General features: G+C 45.8%; 1 long non-coding RNA gene across 1 annotated transcript; it reads right to left on the reverse strand.

The window, feature by feature from the left end:
• Positions 1-7,470: 7,470 nt before the first annotated feature.
• On the reverse strand, positions 7,471-14,516 carry LOC123619298 (uncharacterized). The gene is made up of 3 exons (XR_006727858.2): positions 14,113-14,516; positions 10,592-10,695; positions 7,471-9,463 (listed from the first exon to the last, which is right to left on the reverse strand). It is a non-coding gene; the product is annotated as an uncharacterized LOC123619298 (long non-coding RNA).
• Positions 14,517-15,566: the final 1,050 nt, after the last annotated feature.

Here is a 15,566-nt window from a genome sequence, read left to right on the forward strand (position 1 = left end):
TTAAAATTTAATCATATCAGAATTTTTTTTCCTTTTCTAAAATTTCTTATTGCTTCAGGGGTTGATGCTGAACTTTGAGGTTTACAAGACAGAGGAGAAAAAGGGAGGAAGGTGCCCTCTTTTTGGTGTCAATTTCTGTTAGGTCTGAGGCAGCCTCTTGCTTTCAAAAGGACTCACCCTACTTGGTCTGTGGCGTAGCCAGTGTATTTCCCTTGGGAAGCAAGGGAAAGTATTGGGGAAAGGGAACTATCCCTGACCGTCTCAAACCTAGAGATGCAGACCCACACTTCTCTGTTGGTCCAGGATGGCACAGGCGATTTCACTAGTTAACCCCTGGGCTACACTGTAGCAAGTATAGTACAAATCCTCCGTACTCTCTGATTCTACACTTACTCAGAGGGATGCAGAAGGTGGAGCATTTCCAAAATCCCCTGCTTCCTTCCACCCCAAACTCTCACCATCACCTCAATGTGGAAGGTCTTTGAATAGCTTTGAGGGGGGAATTGGGAGAGCAGGAGATTGGATGACACCTCCTTCCCAAGATTTTCTAGCTTACACTAGTAGCTAGGTCGTGGACCTAGAGTCCAAGCTACTCCAAGGTTCCAGCTCTTGGACCTAGAGTCTGGCATCTCTGTTCCCTGGTCCAAATGGACAAGCCCCACTGGGATTCAGGGCAACCCCATATCCCACGATTATGGAGCAGAAGATAAAGAGGTTGATGAGCATCTCATGATGGTTCCTCTCACAAGTGAAGAGTCAGTCCTTCCTCTTGTGTCCTCAGTCTTGTTCCCTCTCACCTCCTGAAGGTTTCAATTTCTTCTGGTATCCTTTTTTCTCTCCTACAGCGTCAGTGTCTCCCTCTCCCCTGGATCTTCCAACAGCGCAAAAATGCTGCAGTGTCTCATCTCTAAATCAACGCAAAGTCCCTTGACTTTCCTCTTACTCTCCAGCTCCTGTCTTACTTCTCCACTTCCCTTATTAGCAAAGCCTCGCATAAAGGCCATGTACACCAGCTTTCTACTCTTCCTCACCTGCTCAGGACTCTTCAGCTCCCTCCAAGTGAGTGTTTCTCTTCATTACTTTGTTGAAATTGCATTTGTCTAGGTCCCAAAGACCCACCCTGAGTTGAATCTCAAGATGATGTCTTTCCTCTCTTCTTTTTGACACATGCCTCTCCTGACTCCTGTGACCACACCATCCTTGCTTTCCTGCTCTCCCAGTTAACTCTCCTTCTCAGGCTCATTGGCTGTGCCTTCTGTTATATCCACTCCATCAACATTAACACTTGAAGACCTTTCTGGTCTTTCTTCTCTGGGCCTTCCCTACACTCTCCTCCTAATGCTAATGGTCCTCACATTCACTCTCCAGCCAAGTTCCTCTCCCAACCTGCAGAATCCCCATCCAACTGCCTTCCTGACCTCTCCATCTGCATTTCCAGCTGGCACCTGAAATTTACCAGGATGGGAATAGGATTCCTGGCTCACCTTTCCCTGCAGACTGTCTCTTGGTCTCGCCCATTCACTCAAATTCTCCATCCCTTAACATGGGAGGTACATGCGTTGACTCACTCCTTGTCATACCATACCCAGGCATCACAATAAATCCCAAGAGCCATGGCTGCTCTCCTCCCCTGTAACCAATCTGGTCCAAGTCACCACCACCTCTTCCTGGGACTATTTCAATATCTTTAGTTGGTCTCCCTGTTCCATCTCTTCTCCTTGCAGCAAACACAGCAACACAAAAACACATCAAACACATAAAGCAACCCATGTTACTTCTCACATAAAAAAATTTAACAGTGTCCACTCTGTCTTAGTATAAATTCAAACTCGGTTTTTTCCAGAGTCATTGGGATGTAATGGACACATAACATTGCACAAGTTTAAGGTGTACAACGTGATGATTTGATACATACCTATATTTTGAAATGACTACCACAACCTTATGTCAGGTCTTCTTTGTGATGCTTAAACTCCTACTTTATTGCATGACTCAGGAACCAAAAATAAGCAAACAAATAAATAAATCTGAACATACTTATAATGAATCCGCATTTAGAAAGCTTCATTGATGAACTTGAATGAGTATCTCCAAATGCATGTGGCAAATGTGGTTAATTTATCATTTCAATTTCTGTCAGCCAAATTTTACTGAACATTAACACTGGCATCAAGTTTCACAAAATCAAAGATAAAACAGGTGTTATAAGCTATAGATTCACATTGACCCTAAAAATTTCTTCTAAGTAGCAGAATGCCTGCGGCAGGGAAGACAGCTATCAGGCAACTGTTAAATGCCAGAATGTGTTGGAAAGTTGAGGCCGAGAGGGCAAGTGACTCTGGCTAACGGGAAAGGTCAAGGTGACAATGTGTTGGCAGAGCTGGGACACAACCTTAGGTCCTCTGGACAACTAAAGCTTCTTTGCCCCTTTCCCCTTCTCCACAAGACTGCCTGCGAGTGTCCGAAGCCGGTGGTGGAAACAGGTGGATTCAGTACAGTGGAGCAGGCACAGTGCACCGAACTTCAAATTCATCATCCCAGTTAGTCTGCATGACAGCCCCACGTGGAAGGTACTGTAACTATCACGAACTCACACACAAGGGGACCAAGGGTAGGGCTTTTAGTGACTGTCCAAGTCAAATAGTGATACAGAGTGGGATTTGAACCCAGGTCCATGTGATGCTATAACCCACGCTCAGAGTCATGCTATGATCCTGCCCTCCTACATGCACAGCTCGGGAACCTCAAAAGCAGCAAACTTTGCTGCTGAGGAGTAAGAAAGGGTGTTTTGCAGAAAGCCCCAAAGAAAAAAAAGAACCCCTAAATAAAATTAAGAATTTTTTAAAAAGTGCGGTGCGGCCAGAGGGACTGGTATATGGAACACACTGTGGCCAATTCTGGGGTGGGAGGGGTGGTTCAGCCAGCCTGGAGGGGCTGCAGCTCCCATACTCTCCCCCACCCCCATCAGAGTCGGGAAGCTGGGAAAGAAACTCAGTGGTTCAGGGTTTCCTATCCCATAGCTCTAGGCGCTGGAGTCCTCGGCAGCATCCTGCTGTCTGGGGCAAAGCATGAGGTTGCCAGGTCTCAGCCCTCCCCTGAGATAGCTGATGGCTTACTCTCACTAATGCCTGCCTCCATGGTGGAGCTGCCGCAGATCAGACCCCAGTCCCCATGGTCTGCTGAGTGGCTCCAGGAAGGCAGATGTCCCTCTCTGAGCCCCACTCTGATTAGGTGATTTCTAAAAAGAAGGCTCATCCAGTCTTAAGATTAGGTGACCAAGGAAATATTACTTTGAAGACATACTACGTTATTCTTCTAGTCAAAGAGCTTTGTCGGCAAACCTAAAAGCTATTGCCTGTGGGGTGTGTGTGACCATCTCCCAGGAAGGCAGATCGTTGGCGTGTTTCCTGGGTCGGCTCCCAGACAGACACGAGGGAAGAATTCCAGGCAGCCCGCTATGTTACTGTTGCTCTCTGATATGGCTCTTAAAATAGTTGTCAAGTAGATGCTGTGACCCTTAAAGGTTTCAAGGCAAAGGATAATGAGGCTGATGGGGTCGGACTCTGGAGGGGGGTCCTTCTGTATCCTGCTCTCTTTCTCGGGAAAGGCTGTGCCCTGGGAGGGTCTGCGAGGAGCTGTCGAGGCAGCCGGCTGCTCCTGCAGCGGGAGGAAGCCAGCTCAGCGCAGCCACAGGAAAGGGGTGCTGTCAGCTCCACCCAGCTTGCAGCGCAGGCAGTGTGTGCTCACGATACTGACTGACAAGCATGCAGTGGCCGGTACCCGGCTCTGCGTCGGCTCAAGCCAGGCTCAGCATCACCTCAGTGCACGGCCAGGCCCTCCCCAAGGAAGCCCATCGCTGTCACCTACACAGCTTCTTGCCGACTCCCTCCAGACCTCCCTCCCTCTCGAGGCTGGGAGACTGTCAGAACTGCAGAGTGCCTTCCTCTTTGTCAGCCCTGTATATCCTGCCATCTTGCTGACCAAGACGCGTCCTTCCTGCTGACTGTGATGTGTTTGTGAAGATCCACTGATTTCTGCTGTTTCATGACATTCTATTTCTACCAGCCCAGCATGGCCAGAAAATGTTCCCAAATACACATGACTGTATACAGACCTTACAAGATTTTTTTTTCTTGCCATATGTCTTAACCACTCTCTTTCTTTGTTAGTATTGGACATTGCCCTCTTGGTAACAGTCTGCCTCCCAACCCTGGGCTGCAGAAGAAAGTTGGTGGGGCTTGGACCTGGCCGCCAGCATCTCCAGTGTGGCCGGCTTCTGACGATTAGTGAAATTAGCAATAGAGTCTGTGACGCGCCGAAGGTCTGGGGAGTTATTCAGGGCCCACTTCACAGATAAGTAATTGGGGGCTCAGCAAATGGCCCAGGGCAGCAGTGGGTCAGCTCCAGAGTCCAGGCCTTCACACCCATCCCAGGCCTTTTCCACTCCCTGAGATAGTCCTAGGCTCATTCTTAGAAGATACCTTGCAGAGTGTTTAGGGTGAAGTGATTGGCATTTAAATATTTATTTTCAAGTGATACGGAGGGATTCTATATCTAGATCTGTATCTACATCTATACACATATCTCAGCGAGTCTGAGAAAGATGTGAACAACCAAGATTCAGGAAGCAGGCCACTACAGGAGCAGCATCCATGACTCCAGCCAGACCTTGCTGGCCCTCCTTGTGGAGCCCTGCTGTGGGACCAGAGCCAGCCTCTGCCCTTCTCTGAGCTCCTAGAATGAATGTGGTTGGTACGCTTGGTCAGGTGCCTACCCATGGGCCAGGGAGGCAAGGTTGCCCTGGGATATCAACTCTGTGCTCCTGGAAAAGGGAGACTTGTAGTGAGCTTGGTCAGCCTGCCTCTCTCAGCCCCAAAGAAGGGTCTGCTCTAGTCAAAGGAAATAATTTCTAAAGGGTAATAGCAGGTGGAGGGAAGAAGGGTAGCTCCGGAGTAGACTTTTAGGACAGGCTAAGCAGAGGCATTTGAACTTTTCCCGGGTATAATGAGGGTGGGTTTTGGCAAGGGAGCACTTGACCTGCTAATGTGCTCAGCACTGGTCCTGTGACAGCTCAGAGGTGCTGCCAGCAATGCCCTGGAGGGTCTGACCTCTGCCCCACCCAACCCTTGTGTCACTGTACCCCAATTCTTTGCCCATGATGGCTGGTATGTTAACCTATGACATCAGCCTCTGCAACTAGAATGGGTTTCCATCACTTGAATGAAAAAAACAACTAATTTAGCCACCCACCTGGCGTTGTCTAAGCCCTTATCACTTCCCACCTCCACGCCTTTCCTTCTGCAGCTCTCTCTGCTTGGGGCATCCTCCCTGGCAGCCACCTCCTCATGGAGGAATCGTATCTGACCTTAAGGTTTCAAATGCTGCCTCCTTCCTGAAGATTACCCTGATCTCCCCAAAGGGCTATGATGCCTCCCTAGACCACCTTCTCCCTAGCACACGGCACTCGTCTCGGTCTGGTGGTCTTAGGTTAATGAGCTGTTACCATCAGTCTGAACTAGAAGTGCAGGTTCTCTGTAGGCAGAACATAGGCTTCACTCTTCTCTGAATCTGCCATCTGGGCCTTGCCAGGCCTGATCCATGGAGAATGCCCAGTGTCGTGTAATAGGACGGAGGTGCATGGAGAGAGGATGGGGCCTGGGAGGGGAAGTCAATCTGAAATTCTCACAGACTTTCTTGTAGACTTTCTCATGGCTTGGACCAGTCCTGGCGGGTGCCGGGCAGAAACACAAACATGGAACCAGGGTCCCAGGGGAGATGGGTGCTTGGCTTACATACACTTGGATGCTCAGGTCTGTTCATGGCCCCCAAATACCTGCCAGCTGGAGCTTGGGACCACCTGTCCACTGCAGAGAAAATGCCCATGGGTGGGATCAGAATCAGAGCAGCTGCCCTCCCAGAAGGACAGAAGGACAATGGCCCCATCTGATTGACTCCAGCTCTGCCCTGGGCCTGGGGGCAGCCTTCTGGGAGCCCCACAGGCCAGTCACGTGGGCACCTCTGGGGCCGAATGGATGTGTTCGGGCTACGGGGGGACATTTAACAAGGCACAGAGAGTCCTGGGTGGGAGTGGCATCAGTGACCTCAGGAAGTTCTTGGCAGACAAGCCTGGGATAAGGACCCTCTGTTTTGAGAGAATGTGCTGAAAGCCCAGCAGCTAAAGACTGACATAAGGAAGTAGGGTTGCAGCCATTAGAAAGCCTGCAATTCGGGAGGGAGGGGATTTGTCCCCACACTGCCATCTGGAGAGCCAACCTGGTCATGTGCAGCCAGGCTGAGTGCTGGACCCACTCCTGACCCAGGGTCCTGCCCCTCTTCCGGGCCTTCCTGCCTTTTTCTCACTAAAGGCCCTTCCAGGAGGCCAAGGCACCATTTTCCAAAAGGCCTGCAGTACCAGGAGGCAGAGAGCGACCTGCCGGGCTTCTGAGGGAGCGATTCCTTCGGTTCCAGGAGCAGAGTCATTTGGTTTAAAATCCCCATAAAAGCAGTAATGCTCATTTCCTATATTGGGTCATATTTCCTAATTACTGTCCCTCAGGAAAACCCCAGGAGATGGAGAGAGACGCCCGCCCCACAGCCTACGTTTGTACATTTAAATAAAGTGTGATGAAAAAGCACACCCTGAACATTTGCCTGGAACACACCTTCCTTCAGTGAACATTTCTGATGCACACAAAATGGACTCACTTGAAAAAAAAATTATTAGTTCAGCTGGAAAGTAATTGCCACTTATTTGGTTTATAAGGCGAGCGTGGCTGGTGACATCAGATTGGACTTAACTGCATCCTGTTTTGATGCTAACTAATATTTGCCCTAATACTAAGCATAAATAAGTAGGAATTTCTCCTGAGACACCACAGATATTACATCTTTAATGGGACCTAATAGTCAGAGGCAAGCCAATTGCCCTGCTGTGGGATTATAATTATACGTGCTCTTGTTTCCCCCTTTTAAATTTCACGAACAGAGAGGAGCACTCGAAGCCATTAGACTTTCTCTAGAAACATTGGAGTAAAAATAAAAGGGCCATGGGCAAAGCCCTCATCGTCCATTCCAGAGGGTGACGGCATTCCGAACGCCCCTGCAAAGGCACTGCCTTTCCCAAGGCTTCTCTGTAAGTGGCTGATGCCACCAGAGGCTGACAGGAGGCTGTGTGTTTGAAAGGAGGTACATCCAGCCTGAGGCTGGGAGCCTGAACTTCAGGTGGTCCCCTGCCTCCAAGACACGCTCTTGTAGCCTCCTTGGATGTCTCCGTCTTTGGCACCTGATCTATGAAGGGAAAATTCCCTCTGGTTCTATCTGGGAATTGTGCTGTTTCTTTCTTCTCTGAGCCCCATCCTGAAGTGTTGCAGCAAAGTGTGTTACAGCTCAGTGGTGACGGCAACCTGGATCCAGGTGAAAGACCACGCAGCACTCACAGGGTTGGAGAACTCAGGTGTATTACACCAGCGGACCCAGAGGAGTTAACACTCCAAGCGCTGGACCTGGTCTGTAGGTTTACATAGGCTTTTATAGGCTGCCAGTCTACACTTTGCCACATCATATGCAAATAAGATGTAACAGAGTTGACTAATTAAGAATGAACTTTGTAGAAATGGACCAACCAGGAGTGAGCTCCATGCAAATGAGGTACTACAAATGGACCAATCAGAAGTTAGCTCAGGGAATCAATAGAATCTTAGGGGTAAGTTCCGCTTTCCTAGAATCAAGCCTTTTCAAAGGCAAATAGTGAGATATGCCACCGGGCCAGGGAACCGAATGGTTCTGGCAGGAGTGTAGTGGCCCTGCCTAGGGGTCCTGCCATCTTTTTCATGGGGCTTCCCACCTCAGAAGGACACGTGGGTCACCTGGACAAATAGGCAGAGCCCTAAATAAGAGCTCGTTCAGGCTGCCAGCCAAGGCATGGTGTCCACCCTGCCCCTCCAAACCACTGAGACTCTGGGGCCCTGATACAAGAAACATGGTGACCCCTTTGAGAAAAGAGCTAGAGATCACTAGACGCTGGAGGCAGAAGACAGCAGCTGTAGACTGTAGGTAGAGAATGTTGGAGCCTGGGCAGCTGGGGTCCTCACCACCTCCGTTTGGAACAACAGGCAAAGGATCAGGGTGCCTGCAGGAAGGGAAGCTGCAGGTGCAGGCAGACCCTGAACTGGGGGCAGGAGAGGCCAGAGCGAGGCAGCTGGGCTCCAGGGCTCTTTGCTTTTAAAAGCCTGCTCTGCAGGCAGGGGAGCGGGGCCAGGGCAGGAGAGTCCTGGTGATGCTGGAGCCTTCCCCCTCCTCCCTGTTGCTGGAGTCCGGGACCTCTGTGGATCAGCACAGAAGGGGTCCTCAAAAAGGTGGTTATTACAGCCCCTGGGTGTAGCCCAAACCTGGCTGCTCCTAGACAGCAAAAAATGACCTCTTTCCAGATTGCCCATCTCGGCTCCCCAAACGATCTCAGGTAGACCCTCTGTGTTTGACTCTCTTCTGCCCAAGGAATTCCCTAAGCCAAGGAAGCTCATCTCCAGCCACGACCTAGTGTCTGGGACCTTGCCAGCCCTTCCTTGGCCTCTCATCTCTCTGGCCCTCCATCAAACTAATGGCTTTGGCTAATAACTCTGTCTGCACCTGACATGAAGGTACTCAAGGAGCAGTAGCTATCACTTTATTATTATTTTATAATAGGTATGGAAGAAATGCATGGGGCATGGATAATACATGACGTGGAAACTCAGAGGGCAAACAGATTACCGAGAGCAGAGGAGGCTCACAGAGAAGCTGATGGGAGCCGAGAGGCAGGGGGCCATTCCAGGCCAGCGATGGGGAAGTGTGCTATGATTTTGAGAAACACCGTGTGGACTCTGTGGCTCTAGTGAGAGGCTTTTGTTGGCAGAATGGAGTAGGGGAGGGAGTGGAGGAAGGGAAGGAGGATGGGGAGGGAATGAAGGCACTAAGGCTGGACTCAAATTCAAGAGAGGACCACACGTGTTAGGCTAAGCTATTTAGATTTTGTCCCACCCTCCATAAGGGACTGCCGGGAATCTTTACATCTGGGAATGACAGACGTACCATGGCATTGTGCAAGGCCAGTCTGGAATCTCACAACAGAGATTGGAGGGAGAGAGAGAGAGGCAGTGGTGGGTACTGGGGGCTTCAGTGAGGAAATACTGTCAGCCTCTGGGGAGGAAGGGAGGAAAAAGAAAAAAGTAGTCAGAGGATCCAGGTTCTGCCACTGGTAAAAGGGCAGACAGGTTTGTATCAGGAGATGTGGCCTCCAGGTGGCCTCAGACTGCAGCAGCCCGTCAGTTCCCTGGCAGACACCATCTTCCAAGGGCTGGTACTCACTCCAGTGACACCTGCCAGTCCGGACACAGCATCATGCTCCAGGGAGAGTCATCCTTTCAAGGACCTGCTATGCATGTCTTTTTGGACAAGTGTTGTTGCTGCCCTGCAAGGTTCTGCCCTTCTTTAATTTTTGGAAATTTAAAAAAAAAACAGAAAAATACAAAGGAAAAGAAAAAAATAGTGACCCATATTTTAGACCCATAAAATTAAACATTGTGACTATTTAGGTATATACTTTCTCTATCTTTTTCTGTGCTTATATACTTTTTTTAATTGCACAAGTTGTACATATATGTATATTACAAATGTATATATATTTTTACCAATGTTAAAACAAGTTAGGTAAATTTAAGATCCTTTACCCTCCCCTCAACTTAGTGGCTACCTTTATTATGAGTTTCATATCACCTTCAACTCATGTCTCATAGTCTTACATACATAGGTACATACCTATCCATAAAAAATAAATAATGTCATTTGGTATGTTTCTATTTTGAAAACTGGCATAAAAAATGCAGTTTTCTGTACCTTGATTTTTTTCACTCAACATTAAGGTTTTGAGATTTAGCCCTGCTGATTCAGATAGCTCAAATCTTGTTCGTGTGTTTGCATGGTTTACCTCCAATTTTTCTCTTCCCCCATTCATATTTAGGTTGTCATGATTTGTTGTTATTGCAAACATTGCTACAGTGAATATCCTTGCAATCCTCTCCTGGTTTCTACCTTTAAACTGGCAAACCAAATCACTTCTGTCTTAAGGTTACAAAAGCTATTACCCTGAGAAAGATAATTTCTTGGAGCTAACACCAATGTAGGATTGTTGAGTGATAGGGTGTGTGCATTTTAATTCCCTTCTTCCCTATGAAGGGATTTAACTGGCCACACACATTCCCAAAATAAACCCCTCAGCCTTTGGAAACTTCAGTGTGCTCTCAAGAGGCATGGTAACGAGGCTATCTGGGAAATGAGATTAAAAATCCTTCATGTGGATAATACCATTTGGCTTCAGCTTACTACTGATACTGATATACACTTTCATTCTTATGTATTTATATTTTTAATTACAAGTGTATTGTAATATTATATAAAGTGAGGGGCAGAGATTAAAGGGCCATTCATGTGAGATTAGAAAAATCACAGTTTTGCCACCTCAAGACAATGAATCTAGACAATATTCATCAATGGCTGAAGGTCCATCTGGTGAAAAGTTGGCAGGGACTTCGTAATAACGGAAGCTGACATCACCTACCAGTGGGGACTGAGCAGTCATCACTCAGAGTGGTTCCCCCAGACACCATGCTCCTTATGATACGATGCAATGGGAAGAACACAGCGCCATCAAGCAAGGGTTCCCTTCAAAACAAAACAAAACTGAACCTGAACATGAGCAAGTATCTGGGTCGAACTGCTGGTTAAAGGAAATCTGGGCGCTAGAGAAGTATGTTCAGTGACACTTTTAGGACAAAATCAGCCAAAACCAGAATGTGAAAGATTCACAGGAGAGATGATCAGTTCTTCCACAAATAAATGACATGAAAAAGGGGTACTATTATGAATTACTAGATAATAATAAACAGCTGTAAGAGACTTACCATCAAATGAAAAGTGTGAAAGTTGGATCCTGATTAGAACAAGTTAACTGTAAAAAGACATTTTATTAAAAAGTCAGGGAAAACTGGACGCAGATGGGGTATTAGATAGTGTTACATTATTGTTGGTAACCAAGATGATGGTAATGACTAAGTCCAAATCTCCCCTCATTATCTACAGAAAAAAGGAAAGAAGGAAGGAAAGAAGGAAGGAAGGAAGGAAGGGAAGGAGGGAAGGAGGAGGGAAGATAAAACTGCACAAAACTCAAACTCTCCACATAATTAGAGGACAGAAAATGTCCAAACTTCAAATCACTTGATTGAACAAATAAACAAATATATTATGGATAATGATAGCTAAGTCGATTATTAAAGACAGGAGTTACAACCATGTAAAGTGAAAAGCCTAAATGAAATCTGTGGTGTTGGATTGGAATTAGAGGCATCAATGTAAACTTTTGTAAATTTTATGTATACGTGTGTCAGTGTAACATCTAGGTAGATATATAGACTAATGTGTGTGGGGAGGTGTATGGGTGGATGTGGGAATGTATATGTACATATATTTCCTAACATAGTCTACTGGGAGCACCAAGAGGCAATGATACACCCCTCAAAATTGAGCACACCTAGCACCCAAATCTTGGAGCCTAAATACCATCCCTAATAAAAGAAGCCAGCTCTCCTTGACAAAACAGCTGATTCCAGGGCTGGAGTATGGAAAGCGCAAGATGAAACTGGAACATCCTATTGTGCCTGAAAGTTAGAAGGACTCAAAATATTATGGAGGTATGTCAAACGGACACAGAATTCAGCATGCAGGGCTCGCAGTGGCCAAATCTGGGACAACTAGAACACCAAAATAAATAATGGCATAATGGAAAAGAACTCATTGAACAAATTAAGAATCTATGAGTTCATGCTAATATCAACGAATCAATCAATAGGAAGAAAAAGCTCTTCCTTACCACAGAAAGCCAACTAATAAATGTAGAAGAAATTTTGAAATGCGAAAAGTCGTCTCTTGGCAATCGTTGCACAGGTCACGTGTCCGTGATCGTATGTTAATTTCCTGGTTGTAATCATCGGACTCCAGTTATGCATAAGAATGTCTTTGTTTTTAGGAAATACATTCTGTGGTATTTAGGGATAAAGTGCTTCACATCTGCAACTTATTCTCAAATGGTGCTCTAGACCAAATGTTTGTACCCCCCCCCCAAAATCATACACTGAGACCTTATCCCCATTGTGGTGGTATTTGGAGGTGGGCATTTGGAGATGATTATGTCACAAGGGTGGAGCCCTCATGAATGAGATCAGTGTTTACAAAAGAGACCCCAGAGAGCTCCCTCACCCTTTCCACCATGTGAGGACACAGCAAACGATATGTCATTCTCTGAACCAAGAAGTGCACTCTCATCAGACACCGAATTTGCCAGCACCTTGTTCTTGGACTTCCCAGCCTCCAGAACTATGATAAATAATTGTTGTTTAAGCCACCCGGTATAGTATTCTTGTTGGAGCAGCTGGAACAAACTAAGAAAATGGCTTTAAAAAATAATAGTATGTGTGTGTTTATGTGGAGGGGAAGATGACTAGAACAAACGGGATATATCATTAACATTTGGAGACTGTAAAATAAGAATATGCAGAAATTCTTTCTATCATTCTTACAATCTTCCTTAAAGTTTATAATTGTGCCAAATGTTTTAAAAAGACACACACACAAAAGAAATTATTTACTTTGCTGGTTGTGATGATGGCACGTGGGTGATGCATTTTTAGAAAATCGTTGCCTATTAGAAATTTTAAAATATCTATAAAGCCAATATTGAAAAAAATTAGTAATTGTGTAATCTATGTGATGGATTTATGAGAGTTTATTACCTTCTCCCCCTCCATGTATGTTTGAAATTTTCTGTAATAAAAAGCTCTTAAATTTGTTAATTCCATATCACTTCAAAGACTGGAAAAGAATCGATTTTTGCGTATTCCCTGCTAGTCTTTGGAGTGATACGTGTATTTTGTTGTATGTGCCATTTAAATCCTGCTTATTTTGCTTTTCACGTTCTTCGTAACTGGTTTTTTGATGGCTGCATATTAGTTTATCAATCAGATAATAGGCTATGTCATCTTGCTAATGTTGAGCTTCTAGTTTGCTTATACAGTGCACTCAAATATATAAGGTGTTTCCCCTGTTTGGATTATTTTCTTAGGAAAGATTTCCAAAAGTGAGAATTTTGGATCATAGACACGATCATGTTTATGAATCTTAAAGCATTTTGCCTGATTGTTTTCCAAAGAGTAGTACCAATTTACACCATATGAGACTAACCATTGGGAGTTAGCATTAATTTTTTAACTGGTGCTAGGGTTGTTGTGTTCGTTGCATCTTCCTGATTTCCCTTTTGTGAGCTGTTCTGTCTCCATGCCTCTGCTGGGGTCTTAATGTTCTTCAAAATTTACATGAGCTCATTGAGTAACAAAGATATTATCTTTCATATCATGTTTGCCTCAAATGTTTTTTTCCTGAAATCTCACTTTAAATGGAAGGAGAATGTGCAGCAATGCCTCTGTAACCAGACAGCCATTACACCTGCCACCTGCCACATTCTAAGAAGAGTCCCATGTCCTGGTGAGGCAATCCGTTGTTTAGGGAACAAAATATTTATATTTATTTAAAACATAAACTATTATGAAAGGACTGTCTCTTGAGATAATTTTCCAAAGACTACAAAAGAGACCAAAGGTCCTGGCTAGGTCTTCATGATCAAAATAACTAGCTTTAAAAATGGCTGATGTGTCTTTGGACTGTTTTCTTAGCAACCAAGTCAACAGTCCCATGACTAGAAAAATAGGACGTCACAGCAGCCAAATAAAATGAATCCATAGAAAAAGTGTGATATAACTTCTACTTCTGCAGGGGGTAAAATGTAGATCTATTTCTCCAGGAACAGATTTCTCAATAAATTAACCTGAAACTATGATAGAAAGCAGTGCCAGGGTGTGACACCCACACTGTCCCAATAATTAGACCCAATGTTAGATCACATTGCCATTCATTAGGGGACCCTCCCTCCCCTGGCACCTAGGTCCCCCACTCCAAAGGCCATCTGCCTCAGTCTTGCCTCTCCTTCCATTTCTCATCTCTCCAATACTCACTAAGCAATCATGTACTAACCTGTGACAAAGTTAGTGCTGATGGAGAAAGCAGAGTTTCCATCTGATGGGGTTTTGTGATGAGCAGATGAGGGAGGCTTGTAAATCAAACAACTTCCTTACTAACCTCAGGGTGTTCCAGAGTCAGAGTCAGACGCCTGCCATTTGGATCGCGGTGTCAGTTCTGGTCAGAGTCAGCTGAACATTATACTAAGAGTTTCCTGGGCACCCAGAATTGGGCTGGGCATCACTTTCTGCTAGTTACTTCTGTTGGCTGCCCCAGATACAGCTTCTGTGTTCACCCTTCACCAGCCACAAGGAAACATTCAGCAATTTATTGCTTTCATCATAAAGAATCTGTCCACATCAAAAAAATTTTCTGTAAGTCGCGTCTCTTTTCCAAAGTGTCACATTTCAGCTACTAGTCTGGACATCTCTCTCTCTCTCTCTCCCTTTCTCTCTCTGTGTCATCTTATCCCTTCAACCCTCCCAGAGGTCAGCAAACTACAGCCACCTGCTTTATTGGAACAGCCCACCCATTTAGCTTTCATCTAGGACTCACTTTTGCGTTCTAATGACAGAGTTGAGTAGCCAGGACAGACTGAATGGACCACAAAACCTAAAATATTTACTATCTGGCCCTTAAGGAAAAGTGTGCCAGCCTCTGCTCTAAATTTCTTCTATTACTACCTCCCATTCCTAGATTTTTCCCTAAGACCACTCAATTTGCCACTCCTTTCTAATTAGGGAGGGCAATTTACAATTTTCCGGTTTCTGCCTTTAAACTTACACACCCAAATCAATACTGTATTCAAGCCTATGGAAGCCATTACACAGAGCATGAGGACTGTTTGCACTCAGTGAACAAAAGGCCTTCCAATTAGCACTGCCATGCTTCTTAGAAGGCAGCGAGGGGGTGTAGATAAGAAAAGAGCACGTGCATTTGCTGCAACAGACATTATCACACAGAATCTGCTTACAGGCACACTCAGCCCTTACTGGAATGACCTTTGTAGCCTAACCAAATGGACTGAGACCCCTGAACTCTCCTCAGCCATTCTGACATGAGCCAATGGGCACTGGCCATACTGAGGGGTGAAAGAAGGTCTGGGGTGGCCAGGCTGGGGTGCGGGAGAAGAAAAAGCCTAAAGCAGGTGGAAGAGAGAAGCAGAGGACAGAGCTGGTGTTTGGCTGGCTTACTGCAAACTTGGGGGATTCCAGCTCTGCCTAGCCAAGTGAGTCAAGTGTATCACCACTATGGGGAAGAAAATGAAGGGAAAAGTTGTCTCTGACAATTGAACCTGACCTTCAACCCGACCTTCAACCCAGGCACTGCCTGTACTCTTGGCTTTTCTAGCAAAGCTAAGTAGAATATAGCTGCAGCCCAGATTTTATCAGTAACAAACACAAAAAATATGCTTGACATAATTAGTCATCGTGGAAACACAAATCAAAACCATAACTTCACACCCATTA

The sequence above is a fragment of the Camelus bactrianus genome, chromosome 11 (assembly GCF_048773025.1).
Source record: "Camelus bactrianus isolate YW-2024 breed Bactrian camel chromosome 11, ASM4877302v1, whole genome shotgun sequence".
Lineage (NCBI taxonomy): Eukaryota > Metazoa > Chordata > Mammalia > Artiodactyla > Camelidae > Camelus > Camelus bactrianus.